Source organism: Coffea arabica, chromosome 3c (genome assembly GCF_036785885.1).
Source record: "Coffea arabica cultivar ET-39 chromosome 3c, Coffea Arabica ET-39 HiFi, whole genome shotgun sequence".
Classification (NCBI taxonomy): domain Eukaryota; kingdom Viridiplantae; phylum Streptophyta; class Magnoliopsida; order Gentianales; family Rubiaceae; genus Coffea; species Coffea arabica.
In genome coordinates this window covers 9,060,371-9,074,650 of record NC_092314.1, presented here as the reverse complement: position 1 = coordinate 9,074,650, position 14,280 = coordinate 9,060,371, and the positions used below count along the sequence as shown (strand labels likewise).

Sequence of the window (14,280 nt, the reverse complement as noted above, 5' to 3'; positions counted from 1 at the left end):
TAAAACAAAGTTTGTATATGTTTCGCATGACTGAAAGTACATCTATACTCTCACATCTTGATAAATTTGATTCAATTATTATGAATTTGGAGAATATAGATTTGAAATTGATGTTAAAAATTAGGCGTTGCTACTTTTGTATTTCCTTTCCCACTTTTAAATATTTTTACAATACTATGATTTATGGAAAAGAAACAATTTCGTATCGTAAAATTAAATTTGCATTAAAATCTAAGGAACAGGTAGACAAGGATATTATTGAAGAAATTTGGGAATCATGGGGAAAGTCTGGTTGTTAGGGGCAGAACCAATAAAAAACATTTGACAGTAATAGATCTAAATTTAGATCTAAACCCAGACACAAAAATTTAGAATGCAATTATTATCACAAAATGAGACACATTAATGCAAATTACTTTAAATTGAAAAGATTAAAGTAAAAGGGGAAACCTAGTGAAAAAAAGTACCTAAACTGTCGAAACTTGTGCTGCAGTTGATGAGAATAAAATAAATATTTTGTGACTGATGATAGGACAAGGTTTAAAAATGAATGAATTTTAGATTCGGGGTACTCTTATCACATATGTCCCAATGGGGATTTATTTTTCACTTATGAATCTTGTGATGGTGGAATTGTTTTCATGGGCAATAATGTCATTTGTGATGTTGTTGGTAAGGGTACAGTTTGAATTAAAATACATGATGGTGTTTTGAGAACGCTCACTAATATTAGACATGTTCTTGATTTGAAAAAGAATCTCATTTCTTTGGACACTCTGGAGATTCTTGGGTGCACATACACAACTAAAAATAACGTTATGAAGGTTTCTAAAGGCGCTCTTATTGTAATAAAAGTTTGCAGATTTGGTAGTTTATATGTTTCGTAGGGATCTACTATCACGGGTTTGGTTACAATTTCGTCATTATTATCTTTATCTGATTCTGACAATTTTTTCTCGAACCATAAAATAGCATTTCTCCTAATTTAGCACAAGATTTGTCTCCTCACATCTCTGTAAAATCAAATCTAAATTATGAATATAATGACCAAAAGATGAACCAAATACCAAAAAATCATCCATAAATATCTCCATAATTTTCTTAATGTAATTAGAAACTATGGCCACCATGTAACGTTGAAACGTAGCAGGGATTTTACATAGATCAAATGGCATCTTTCTAAAGGCAAAGGTACCATAAGGGTAAGTAAATGTGGTATTCTCTTGATCCTTGGAAATTATAGCTATTTGGTTATAATCTGAAAAGTCATTAGAAAAACAGTAAAATTCATAACCGGCTATTCGCTCAAATAATTGGTCAAAAAAGGGTACGGAAAAGTGATTTTTTCTAGAAACTACATTTAATTTTCTATAATCTATACACACTCTCCACCAATTCATGAATTGAGATGGAATCATTTTATCATTTTTACCTATGACTACAGTGTTTCCATCCTTTTTAGGGACAATATGATTTGGACTTATCCAAATACTATTAGAGAAAAAAAAGATTATACCTGAATCAAGCCGTTTGAGAATTTTATTTCTTACATCTCTTTCATATTTGGATTGAGCCTTCTTTGCATTTCCACCACCAGTGTGTGATTTTTTTCTAATAATATGCGGTGCATGCATATATAATGACTTGTATCTTTGATATCCGAAATTGTCTGTCCAACTGACTTCTTGTGTTTTCTTAGAATCCTTAACAATTTTGTACATTGTTCTTCATCTAAGTGAGCACTAATAATTATCGGTAGAGTGCTATTTTCTCCAAAAAACTCATACCATAAATGATTTGGGAGCGACTTGAGTTCTAATTTTGGAACTTCAATCTCTGAGGATAGTGGGGGCTCTTTTCTTTGATCAAGATTTTCATAAACATTATCCCATTTATAAGCTGTTTGAAAATCTAAATATTTAGCCAATTCTTTAATTTCTTCACAGTCTCCCTCTTGCATTTTTAAACTCATCAAACAAATCTCAAAAGGGTCGAAATCACAGTTCACTCGACTCAACTCTTTGACTAACTTATCAATTGTGCCAATAGAACAAGTATGATCAGTAAAAAAATGGTATTTTTTTTATTTCATTCAAATTAAATTCTACCTCTTCTTTACATATTTGAAACTTAAATTTGTCATTTTTAACATCATTAATAGTACCTGCAACTGCTAAAAATGGTCTACCAAGAATAATTGATATAGACATTTTTTTTTCATATCTAATACCTCAAAATTCATAAAGACGATAACTTTTATACTTTAATTAATACATTCTCCAACACTTTCAATAGATATTTAATAGACCTATCAGTTAACTGCAAAGTAATATTAGTACTTTTAAACTCATGTAAATCTAATTGTCTAACCACTCTTAAAGGAATTACTGATACACTAGCACCAAGGTTACATAATACTTTAAAAAAATCAATGTTATCAATAGTGCATTGTGACGACTCCACCTCTCCCTAGGACGAATCCAAGAGTTGGGCGGACCGCCTGTCTCACTCTCATCAGGACTCACTCACTAACATTCTTGAAATAGTCTTTCACGTCTCTAGATTAACATAAAAGTTCCCAATTCAACTAATAATTCTCACTTAATTTACAATCTAAAAGTGAAATATAGGATTACATTACTAAATATCCCAAATACATTTCATCTACACACTAGTACATGAAAATTATACACACTAGTACATGAAGATGATATACACTAGTTCACGCTTACTTGCTCCGGCCTCCACTCCTAAAAGAAAAACAAACTAATAGAATGAGCAAAAAACCCAGTGAAGTTCCCAAACAAGCAGTTAGGTAGATAAAGCACAGAAATGCTACAATTGACAATTATACACTTTGCACGATAATAAATAGTTATTCAAGAAACAATCATTGAAAGGATACTACTCACTTGAGCCATTCATTCAGTCATTCATTCGTCATCCATTTCCCTTATCCCTCCAATATTCAAAAATATTTGAAAGTGAAAACTCCTTCAGTGTTCATTTCATTCAATCATTCATTTCAATCATTGCATTGCATTCACTGGCTAGGACTCCATCCAACTTCGTGATCATACTTGAGTATACCAAACACTGTCCTAGGGTCACTAGCCACCCGACCGAGTCTGCTTCTGGCTCGAGTCGACTGGCAATGAAGGGCAAGGGCCTAATTCAGTCAAAGGCTTACATTCATGCACAAATAACATTCAATCATTGAAAATCCACTTTCACTTTGGGTCAAGTGTGATAAAGTACACACTCACCTATTGAAAATCCATTTAACATTCGAGTCCTATAGTCATACACTATATTAAAAGACTAGTAAACAAAGTCAAAATACAATGAAGAAATTGAGGGTTCAAAACTTCATTTAGAAAATACACTAGTTCACAAGTTTTATCCCCGTATAACTACTAAAAAATTTAACATTTTCTTGCTCAAATTAAGGGGAAAACCTCGTGTGCATACTAAATCCATGTTTCAAGAGTCATTTGGAGCACACAAGCATCGATTATAGTCAAAAGTTTGAGGAAATTATGTCAAGACTTTCAAGGTGCCAAGTTGGGATTTGTCCAACTAGAAAATGATTTAATAAAACTCATTTCCTTTCATTTAAACCTCTTGTCTTGGCTCAAAACTAACGCACATGCAAAGAAATAGATTGTAGCAAGTGTTTTGAGTAAAATCATATGCAAGAGGAAAACAAAAATGCCCTAAATTTATGTCCCCAAATTTAGGTCCCCAAAATGACCAACAAAAAGAAAATCCAGCAATATGTCCCCAAATTTCTTCAAGTTAACCATCCATTCAAATCCTAGTTTCATGGTAAATGAACCTCAATCAAGGCCACATATTATAGGGGACAAATAGTGCATACTTTAGGCCACAAAACTATCAACTTTGAAGATATATATCAAGCTCCAAATCACTTACACCAAAGCAGAAAATTTTCATCTCAAAGCTGGAAATTGACCATTAAAGCTAGAAAAATCATATAACAAAGCTAGAAGTGCATGTTCAAGTTAGATATCTTCATATCCAAACTCATAAGTCCACATCAAAGCTGGAAACTCTCAACTCAAGGCTGGAAAATACAAAATCAAAGCTGGAAATTAACACCAAAGCTGGAAATTCGAATATTGAAGCTAGATAACCTCATATCAAAGCTAAAATTTCATATCCAACCTCATATCAAAGCTAAACCATTCATATCACGGCTGAACAACATATTCCAAAGCTGAAAATTGCAACCTATTAAGCAAAACCATGAATTCTTCTATGAAATCCATCCTAATCAAGTTATATGTTGCTTAAATGGCAAAATAAGAAGGAAAAAGAGAGGTTCTTAGTATAATACCTCAAAATCCCACGATAAATTGTAAGATAAGAACTTTTTTCCTCAAATGATTCCACCAAAAGTTTCATTCCAAGATTAACTCAAGGTTTTATGGAGTAAATTAGGGTTGATCATGGATTTTTTCACAAATTAAGCAAGGAAATCAAGAGGATTTTTGAAAGTTTGCTCTCTTCTCTCTCTCCTTAAGTTCGGCCACAATGAAGAAGAAAGTGAAGGTTTTTGAGTCAATTTTGGAAGATAAACACAAGACTTCTCTTGGTCCAAGTCTTGGTCAAGACGTCATGGATGCACGACACTTGTCGAGGCTTGGTTTCATGTCTATCCTTTTGTCTCTCTTATGTTTCTCTAATAACCAATCTATCTTGTGTTCTTCTAATACATTCTTAACACTTCTAATCACATAATTCCTCTAGCACCACACTATTCTCGTCCACCAAATATAATGTGCACATCTCACTAGTCGGTTAAACTACCATAATACTTTATGAAATTTAACATGCATCAAGATTATAAAAAGGGAAAAAAGAAAAATTTTAACTTAACCTTTAAAATCACTATCAAATTAAGACTAGCAAATAAGCAAGTAAAGTAAAATAAAAGGAAATATAAATTAATTTTTTTCAAAAATAGGAGAAAATTTAAAAAAAAAAAATTTTCTGGTCCTCACATGCATGATATAAAGAAATTCCCTGGATCCTTCAATTTTGGTGGTAGCTTATTTTGTATGATGGCACTGCACTTCTCCGTTAATGCTATTGCTTCACAATCCTCCAATTTTCTCTTTCGAATCATGATCTCCTTGAGAAATTTTTCATACGAAGGAATCTGAAAATAACATCGGCAAAAAGGATATTAATACGCAATTGCTTAAAAATTTTAGCAAACTTCTCAAAATCCCTATCAAATTTATTTGGCTTGAACCTTTGAGGGAATGAAAATTTTACCGAACTTCTCAAGTTCCTGATATGATTATTTTATATGATTAAATAATTGGCCATTATTTAATTATTGAAACACTATATTGCATCTAAATCATCAAATCTATGATTATTTGATGGTTTTAGTATTTATGGCAAGCGATATAATTTGATTGTAGTAAAAATTTTCAAATATAGGTCACGAAAATATATAATCGAATCTAAATAAACGGAACTTATGTGTTTATTGGTTAGAACTGGGAACTTTTGTAATAATTAATGTTATCAAATGGGTAGCTTTTGTAATAATTAATATTGTCAATATGTTAAATCCTAAAAGTTTGTCTAGGGTTGTTTAATTGGCAAGAGTAATAATCACAAAATTTGTTGTGGTTATCGAGGGTAGCAAGGAGAGGTAGGCAGGTTCTTAAAATTTGTTGACAACCATAACTAATTTATTTATAAATAAATGATTTTATCCATGCATCAATGATTAGTTAATTGAACCAAAGTGGTGTTAGATTTTTGACCAGAGATTTATCTTTTATTGAATTATTTTTATTTAATTTTACATTATTAGTTTTTGACTCCACTCACCATTGTACTCAAAAGCATATCTTTTTGGAGTACGAATTTTATTTTTGGTGGTTTCGACGCCCCTCAAGTAGACAATTACGTAAATGATGAGGATTCAGGACATGAGAACACGCCAATATATATATTGGTCCTCAAGAGGGTTTGGAAGGCGGCTGACAAAGTAATAGCGTTGCCGAGGCAACCAAAAGGGTTAAAGTTTGATCAATATTCAGGGTATGTTACTGTTGATCCGAAGACTGGTAAAGCTCTCTTCTGCTATTTTGCGGAGTCCGAAAATCCTTCTAACAAGCCTCGTGTTTTATGGCTAAATGGAGGTACATTTACTGTTATTACTATCATTTTTGGTTGGTCCTAGAAAGCATTCTCTATGGGCGTTTCAAGGAAACATGTTCTTAGTTTGGTGATGGCAGGACCAGAGAGCTCTACTCTGGGACCTGGATCAATGAACTAGCTAGGACCATTCCGAGATAGAAACCCGCATGTTCCTTTGCTCCTCTGACGAACCCCAGAAAAAATCTACCACAAATAGATTCTATCGTATTAAAAACAGATTTAGGAGGATTGGCAGCAGCTAGGACATGAATAGGAGTGGATGAAAGCATGTGCTTGATCCAGAGCAGCTTGCCACCATGAGAAAGGAATTTACTCTTCCAAGAGAGAATCTGAGCCGCAATGGCCTGAAATGATGTCGAAAAAAGGAAATTTTCCTACGGACAACCCAAAAACTTGACAAGAAAACCCCGTAACACTTGTGTTTATTCGTCGTCGTGCCACGTTAAACCGTTGACGGGTCAAGAAACAACTATTGCTTATGTTAACTTGCTGGCCTGAACAGTTTTCGTACTTATGAAGAACATCCAAAATATGCTTCAAAGAAGAACGAGTACCACTTGAAAAAACTTAAAACTTTTCCGCATTTCGTATTCTCAATATATCAATTAATCTTTTATAGGCTTTATTACTTAACCAGTAAAACTTTATAACTAGTCATGAACATAGTACGTAGTTGACATACAAATTCCGGGATCGGAACTTGCTTGGAAGTAACAGAGAAACAAAATATACAGATAAAACTCAAAAACAGACGATTGTTTTTATTCATTTAATGCTACACTTTTGTTCGTTTTACAGGTTATTACAAGGATACAAATTAAAAAAATAGACGGAATGGTGCATTTTGTTGGTAGCAGTACATCATCCATGCACAAACTGAAAACCCACACCATATATAGACACTAGATAATTTAAGTACCCAAAGAAAGTCGTTTATCCTCAGCTGATCAATAGTAGTGCTTGATTAATTCCTGTGCCAGAGGAGTTTGGTTTCACCTTTGGCCTCAACAACGAGTGCTTTATGGATAAATGTGGCGCCCTCATAATCCTGATTTTGAATGATAAGTGCGTAGTACTTGCCTCCTTCACATTTCCAAGTGAACCCGCCAATCACGGCGATGAAAAGCAGCTTGCCGTGGTGAAATTTTTCCACTACAAATTGTCCGATCCCGACCACGTGAGGGTCAGCCGGCGCCACTGGTTGTATTGAGTTGATGTCGATCTGTAAATCCCAAACATTTTAACCAGTGAGAAAATCGCAAAACAATTGAGTTCCCAAAATCAATTAGAATCCTTTCAAATAAACAAACAATTAGAAGACTAAATCCGATCAGTCAGTCAGTAACTACATCACTCAGAAGAAGCTTAATCAAACAATTCAAGAGACCGCCTACCCATATGTATGGAGACAACTAGAAATGTAAAATATTGCTTAAGACAATTCAAGAACGTTGCTATTACTTTAATTTGCAACTCCTCATACTTTTCGAAATACAAGTTGTTTATGAGTTGATTCTCAAAACCACACACAAACTTGAAAAAGAAGGAAATCTAGGTATGGCTAGGCAATAGAATCACTATTCACCTGATCAGTGACAGTAGCAGATTTGGCTTCAGCCATTTTTTCCCTTGGAGAACTAGCTAGCTAATTAATAAGAATGAAAATGGATACTTGTAACTGGTTGTGACTGTCGAAAACTTGGTTGCTGAGTTTAGCATATCAAAATAACGAACCAGAGTCCTCGTATTTATAGGCCAAAAAATGCGGTGACGTACCCCATAAGTAAATTCATTTGACTTGTCCGACCTAATCACCAAAGTCACGGTCGACCAGCATGGGACGCGTCCTTGATAAGGTCAGTGTGAAAAGGCACACCGCCCTTTGAAGAATTTTTTAATGGCACGCAATATTTTGGCTAGCTAGAAATGCCAGTTACTAAGTAAAGGCTTAATTAGGAAAAGTTTTGCTAATGACCACACCTAAATTGCTATATAAATACGCATACACACTTATATTACACATCTCGAATTGCTATATTTTTACAAATAAACTATATTTTTTTCAAAAAACTAATACGAATTTCTTTTAACGAGTGTCCATTGAATACTCATTAGTCAAATCGAATTACAAATTAGAATGGTAAGGAAATAAAATGTAATTATCAAATGAAGGTAAGATGGTGAGATATTACTTTATATGGCAATGCATTAGTGATTTTTAATCATGTGGTCAAATGATTATTATTTCCAGAACAGCTTGTCATCACAGAGGAGCGAAAATGAGGTTACTAGAAACATGGATGAGAAAGCATACACGGAAGGGTGATGACCAATACTGTTGATCTTATCCAAGAATTCGAGGATATCTTGACTTTTAAAATCTTGATTCCCAGAAAGAACAGTACTTAAGAGGTTGCTTCGCCCAATGAAATTGATTTAGTATTGTGTTATTTTGATTTCGATATGGTTAGCTCCTCACGTTCTCTTATAAAAAAAAAAAAACAAGTATCTGTGGTCAAGTTTGTGATTCGTAATCAAGTTTGTGATTTAGTATCTGTTGCCAGTTAGTCAACGTCAATTGGATGACAATAGTCCTCCGAACTTTTAAGATAATTTTTGGCATAGTATATTCCAAATTTGTATAATACATTCTGAGAAAAAATTGCTTTCAAAAGTAGTTCTATCATGGGTGAAATTTTGCTCTCGATGGTAAATTACAAATTTCTATAATATATTCTGACCAAAAATCCCTGTCGAAAGTAGCCTTATCATGGATGAAATTTTGCTCTCGTTATGTAAGGATAATTCTTTAAATCTATTAAATTTAAATACTGAATTAAGCTATTAAACAAGACCTAAATACAGGCTCAGTTACGAAAAGTTTTCCTAATGGGCACCCCTAAGTTACTATGTAAATACACATACTCACATATACTGGACATCTCGAATTGTGACGCTTTTGCAAATAAACTACATTTTGCTCTCGTTATGTGGGGATAATTCTTTAAATTTATTAAATTTAAGTGCTGAATTGAATTATTAAACAAGACCTAAATACAGGCTCAATTACGAAAAGTTTTACTAATGGGCACGCCTAAGTTGCTATGTAAATACGCATGCTCACATATATTGCACATCTCGAATTGTGATGCTTTTACAAATAAATTACATTTTTTCAAAAAACTAACATTTGAACTTCTTTTAACGAGTACCCTTTGAGCACTCGTCGGTCAAACCAAATCACAAAATTAGAATGGATAGGAAATAAATGGTACTTGTCAAACAAAGGTAAGTTGGTGAGAGATTGACAGGTTGTCAAAGTGTATACAATAATAAAAAAAAACCTAATTGTTAATTAAAATAGTCAAAACCCAATTTTAAGTACTGGAATAGGGACTTTAAGTGTGCTATAGGTTACTTGATTCATTTTGTTCCCGAAGAGTTTGCTTGATCCGATATACCCGAATGTGATGACTCTTACACAAATAATTATTAATTTGTAAACAAGACAAGTAGGGTCGTATCCTCAGGGATTGAGTGTATTTGTCTCTTTAGAAATCCAAAGTAACACAGGGGGTGTTTTTGTATAGAGGATGACATTTAAAACAATTCAACTAAAAATAAAATAGTCAACTAAAAATTAAATGATAATTCACTAAAATCAAGGTAATAATAATTAAAGGTCTAGCCAAGAAATAACTTCAGCAATGGTTCACCTAATTGATCATCGATGCACATGCAATTCTAATTATTTATTAATAAATAGGTTATAACTGCCAAACAAGCGATGACAGTCAATCCTTCCTTACTATGTCGGTGACTAAGGTACGCCCGTTAATCACTGTTCTAATTGAGAAATAATCTTAGGTACGCCTATAAGATTTAATTCTCCAATTGCCTTACGTATTAGAGGAGCCATATTCTAACCAAATAACGCACTATCAAGGTTATTTTAAATTTACCCGTGTATTTTCCTGATACAAACCCAATTATGCCAGTTGTCACTATTTCAAGACAATTAAATAATTACGGATTTAATGCCCTAATTGATACTAGATTACCAAATTAACTAATTATTTGGATCCAAAACAATCAATCATAAATACTGCAATAAAAAAATATGCGAATATCAATAAATAATCAAAAAAGACAAAATTAAATCAATTTCACAATTTTTAGGCGAATCAAAGCCTCCGTTGCTCCTTGACTAGAGTAAAGAAATTAGTTCATCTTTAATATGAAAAACCCACACACAATTGCAGAAGTAGTTGCGGCCATTGTCGCTGATTCCTGAGAGTTCAATTCGTTCCAATCAAGAAGGAAAGCAAGATACAGGACGTTATCAATTGGGTTTCGCTTGTCTCCAACATACGAAGAGAAAAGCTATTATAAAGCTAACAAGGAAAAGTCAAAAGCTAGGCTCCAGTCCTCTGACATGCGTAGGAAGGACAAAAACCAAAAAGAAATCCAAGGGAAAAGTTTAAAAAAAAAAAAACTAAGCTAAAAGAGAAAAGTCCTCCCCTATCTAATCTCTATCAAAGTCCTACTCTAATGCCTATATCTTGTGCAGCGGCCCCCAGCCAGCAGAAGAAGACTCCAGCCCTTTCTTTTAAATGCTGTCATCGGCCAAATTATCAAGGAGGACCGATACTTGATATTTCAAAAATATTCCTGAATGCTTGCTACTTGAACACTTTTTTTATGATTGTTAAATTGACACTTATTATAATATTTTTATTTTACTCCTTATAAAAAGTATAAATTTTTAAAAGTGAGTAGAATCTAATAATTAATTCACATTGAATCAGGTAATAAAAAAAATTAATTATAAAATAAACGATAAATTGCAGCCTATCAGAGATTACTTTATATGGCGACGCATTAGTGATTTTTAATCATGTGGTCAAATGATTATTATTTCTAGAACAGCTTGTCATCACAGAGGAACGAAAATGAGGTTACTAGAAACATGGATGAGAAAGCATACACGGAAGGGTGATGACCAATACTGTTGATCTTATCCAAGAATTCGAGGATATCTTGACTTTTAAAATCTTGATTCCCAGAATGAACAGTACTTAAGAGGTTGCTTCACCCAATGAAATTGATTTAGTATTGTGTTATTTTGATTTCGATATGGTTTGCTCCTCACGTTCCTCACGTTCTCTTATAAAAAAAAAAAAAAAAAGTGTCTGATGTCAAGTTTGTGATTTGTAATCAAGTTTGTGATTTGTAATCAAGTTTGTGATTAGTATCTGTTGTCAGTTTGTGACTGGAAGGCAGGCAGTTAGTCAACGTCAATTGGATGACAATAGTCCTCCAAACTTTTAAGATAATTTTTGGCATAGTAAATTACAAATTTGTATAATACATTCTGAGAAAAAATTGCTGTCAAAAGTAGTTCTATCATGGGTGAAATTTTGCTCTCGAATCACGTAAATTTCTGTGCTTCTGTTTTATTTATTTTTGCTTTATTATTTGTTTTGGGATTGCCAAAAATTCTTTCGTCGATGTTCTGGGGTTAGACCTAACAAGCTGATATCAAAACTTCTTCAAAAGTTTTGAATTCTGTGGCAATATTATAATAACAAAGATTGTTGTCAAGCAATTCGACAGGAATGTAAATTTCGCGATGTGGTAGCTCAAGATGGAGAGTCGAAATTGATTTAGCAACACAAGGAATTAAGAAAAAGTCAAAAAGTGTGACAAATGCAAATTTTGCCGAAATAGATAAGAAAGTAAGGTCCAGTATTATCTTAAATCTCTCTAATGAGATTTTGAGGGAGGTAGCCACTGAAACTTCGGCAAAGGACATGTGGGACAAGTTTAAGGCCTTATACATGAATAAGACAATTGACAATCGGCTTTATTTAAAGCAAAGTCTGTATATGCTTCACATACCTGAAAGTACATATATACTCTCACATATTGATAAATTTATTTCCATTATTCTAGATTTGGATAATATATATTTGAAAATTGACCATGAGGATCAGGCCTTGTTACTTTTGTATTTCCTTCCCCAATCTTTTAAATATTTTCACCATACTATAATTTATGAAAAAAATAATTTCGTATTGGAAAATTAAATTTGCCTTAAAATCTAAGGAGCAGATTGATGGGGATATTATTGGAGAAATTAATGGAAGTTAGAAGGAAGACTTGGCTGTCAGGGACAGAACCGATAAAAGAAAATTTGACAATAGTATATCTAAATTCTGACATAGAAATTTGGAATGCAATTATTGTCACAAAATGGGGCACATTAAGGTAAATTGCTTTAAATTGAAAAGATTAAAATAAAAGAGGAAACCTGGTAAGAAAAATACAGAAACTGCCGAATCTTGTATTATAGTTTATGAGAATGAAGGAAATATTTTCCTTCACTAATGAAGGAAATATTGTTTTGATGAGTAATAATGTCGTTCGTGATATTGTTGGTAAGGGTATCGTCCGTATTAAAATGCATAATAATATTGTGAGGACGCTCACTAGGAGTTCAGTAAATCTAACTCCTAGTGCCCTGATTTGAAGGGCAAGCTGCAACAGATAAATGCTAAAACCATCACTAGTGATCAATTCGACTTTCTCCAAGCTAGTGTGTCAGCTGAAGAGATTAAACATGCTATGTTTATTATGAAGGATGGTAAAGCTCCAAGCCCAGATGGCTTTAGTGCACAATTTTTTCAAAGAAGAATTGGCATGTCATTGGTGATGAACTAATTCGAGATGTTCAATCTTGTTTTGACAAGAAGTATATGCATTATCCTTTAAATAGTACTATAATTACACTGGTCCCAAAGATACAGAATACAACACAAATGAGGGATTTCAAGCCTATAGCCTTCTGTTGTTTGCTATGTAAATGCGATTTAGCATTGCTAACTAATAGGTTGAAAGTTTAAATCCTCGAATCATTGGTGAACATCAGAGTGCTTTATAATAGGAAGAAGTATAGCAGATAATACACTAGTAATGTATAAATTGGTGAGAGGGTACTGCAAGAAAGTTGGATTAGCTTGTGCAGTGTTGAAAATAGACCTGATAAAGGCATATGACACACATGGTTCGCCATCGCAGGTCGCGGTATCGGTTGTTTCACATTCGTCGCGGCATATTGGTTGAATATCGGGTGATATACACATTATAGCATATGAAAGTTTGATAAAATTTTGAAAAATTTACTAAAATTAGAAAATACCAAAAAAGACACAATTTAAAAAAATATTTGAGTCGACTCCGAATTGACTCGGATATATCGGCCGATATCATGTATCACGGATTCGAATCGGCCAATATCAGCCGAGTCAGAGCGAGTTGTCGCGAATATGGTAATATCTGCGATTTGAGAATCGGTATCGTATCGGTGCCCTCCGTTCCAGTTATGACTTGGCCGATACGTATCGATATCGGCCGATATGGCGAACCATGATTACACAATCAATTGGGATTTCTTATTTCTTAAAGTGGATACTATGCACTTTCCAGAAAAATTTATCTCTTGGGGTTAGAAATTGTGTATCCGTTGCACATTTCACCATCAACCTCAATGGAGCGTTGGTGGGATATTTTAGAAGTGAGGGGCATTCGGTAAGGGGATCCAATCTTCCCTGATCTTTTTCTTATAGCTATGGAGTTTTTCTCAATGTTATTTATTGATAATATTAAATGCATGGGGTTCGATTTTCACCCAAAGTGCAGGGAGCTGAATTTATCCACGCTGCCTTTGCTGATGACCTATTTCCTGTTTCTGCTACAACTAACAGATCGTTTCAGGTCGCAAGACAAGCATTGGATGAGTTTCATCAGATGTCAGGTATTTTGTGGCTGTTGTAACTGAGGAAGTTGGCACTGATCCTTGTAACGTTGTGGGCATGCCTCTGTGCAACCTGCCTGTTATGTTCCTTGAGCTGCCTCGCATTGCTTCAAGGCTTAGCATCAAGGACTGTCAGCCCATCCTCGATATGTTGCAGTGCAAGATTCAAGGTTGGGCCATCGAGAAATTGAGCTATGGAGGAAGATTGCAGCTTGTCGAGTCCATTTTATATGGAGTGCAAACATATTGGTCTAGCA

At 33.8% G+C, this 14,280-nt stretch overlaps 1 long non-coding RNA gene across 1 annotated transcript; it reads right to left on the bottom strand.

Moving 5' to 3' along the window:
- Positions 1-2,534: 2,534 nt before the first annotated feature.
- Positions 2,535-4,547, bottom strand: LOC113734613 (uncharacterized). Its single transcript, XR_003459334.2, has 2 exons — positions 4,361-4,547; positions 2,535-2,750 (listed from the first exon to the last, which is right to left on the bottom strand). It is a non-coding gene; the product is annotated as an uncharacterized lncRNA (long non-coding RNA).
- Between the last annotated feature and the right edge of the window lie 9,733 nt (positions 4,548-14,280).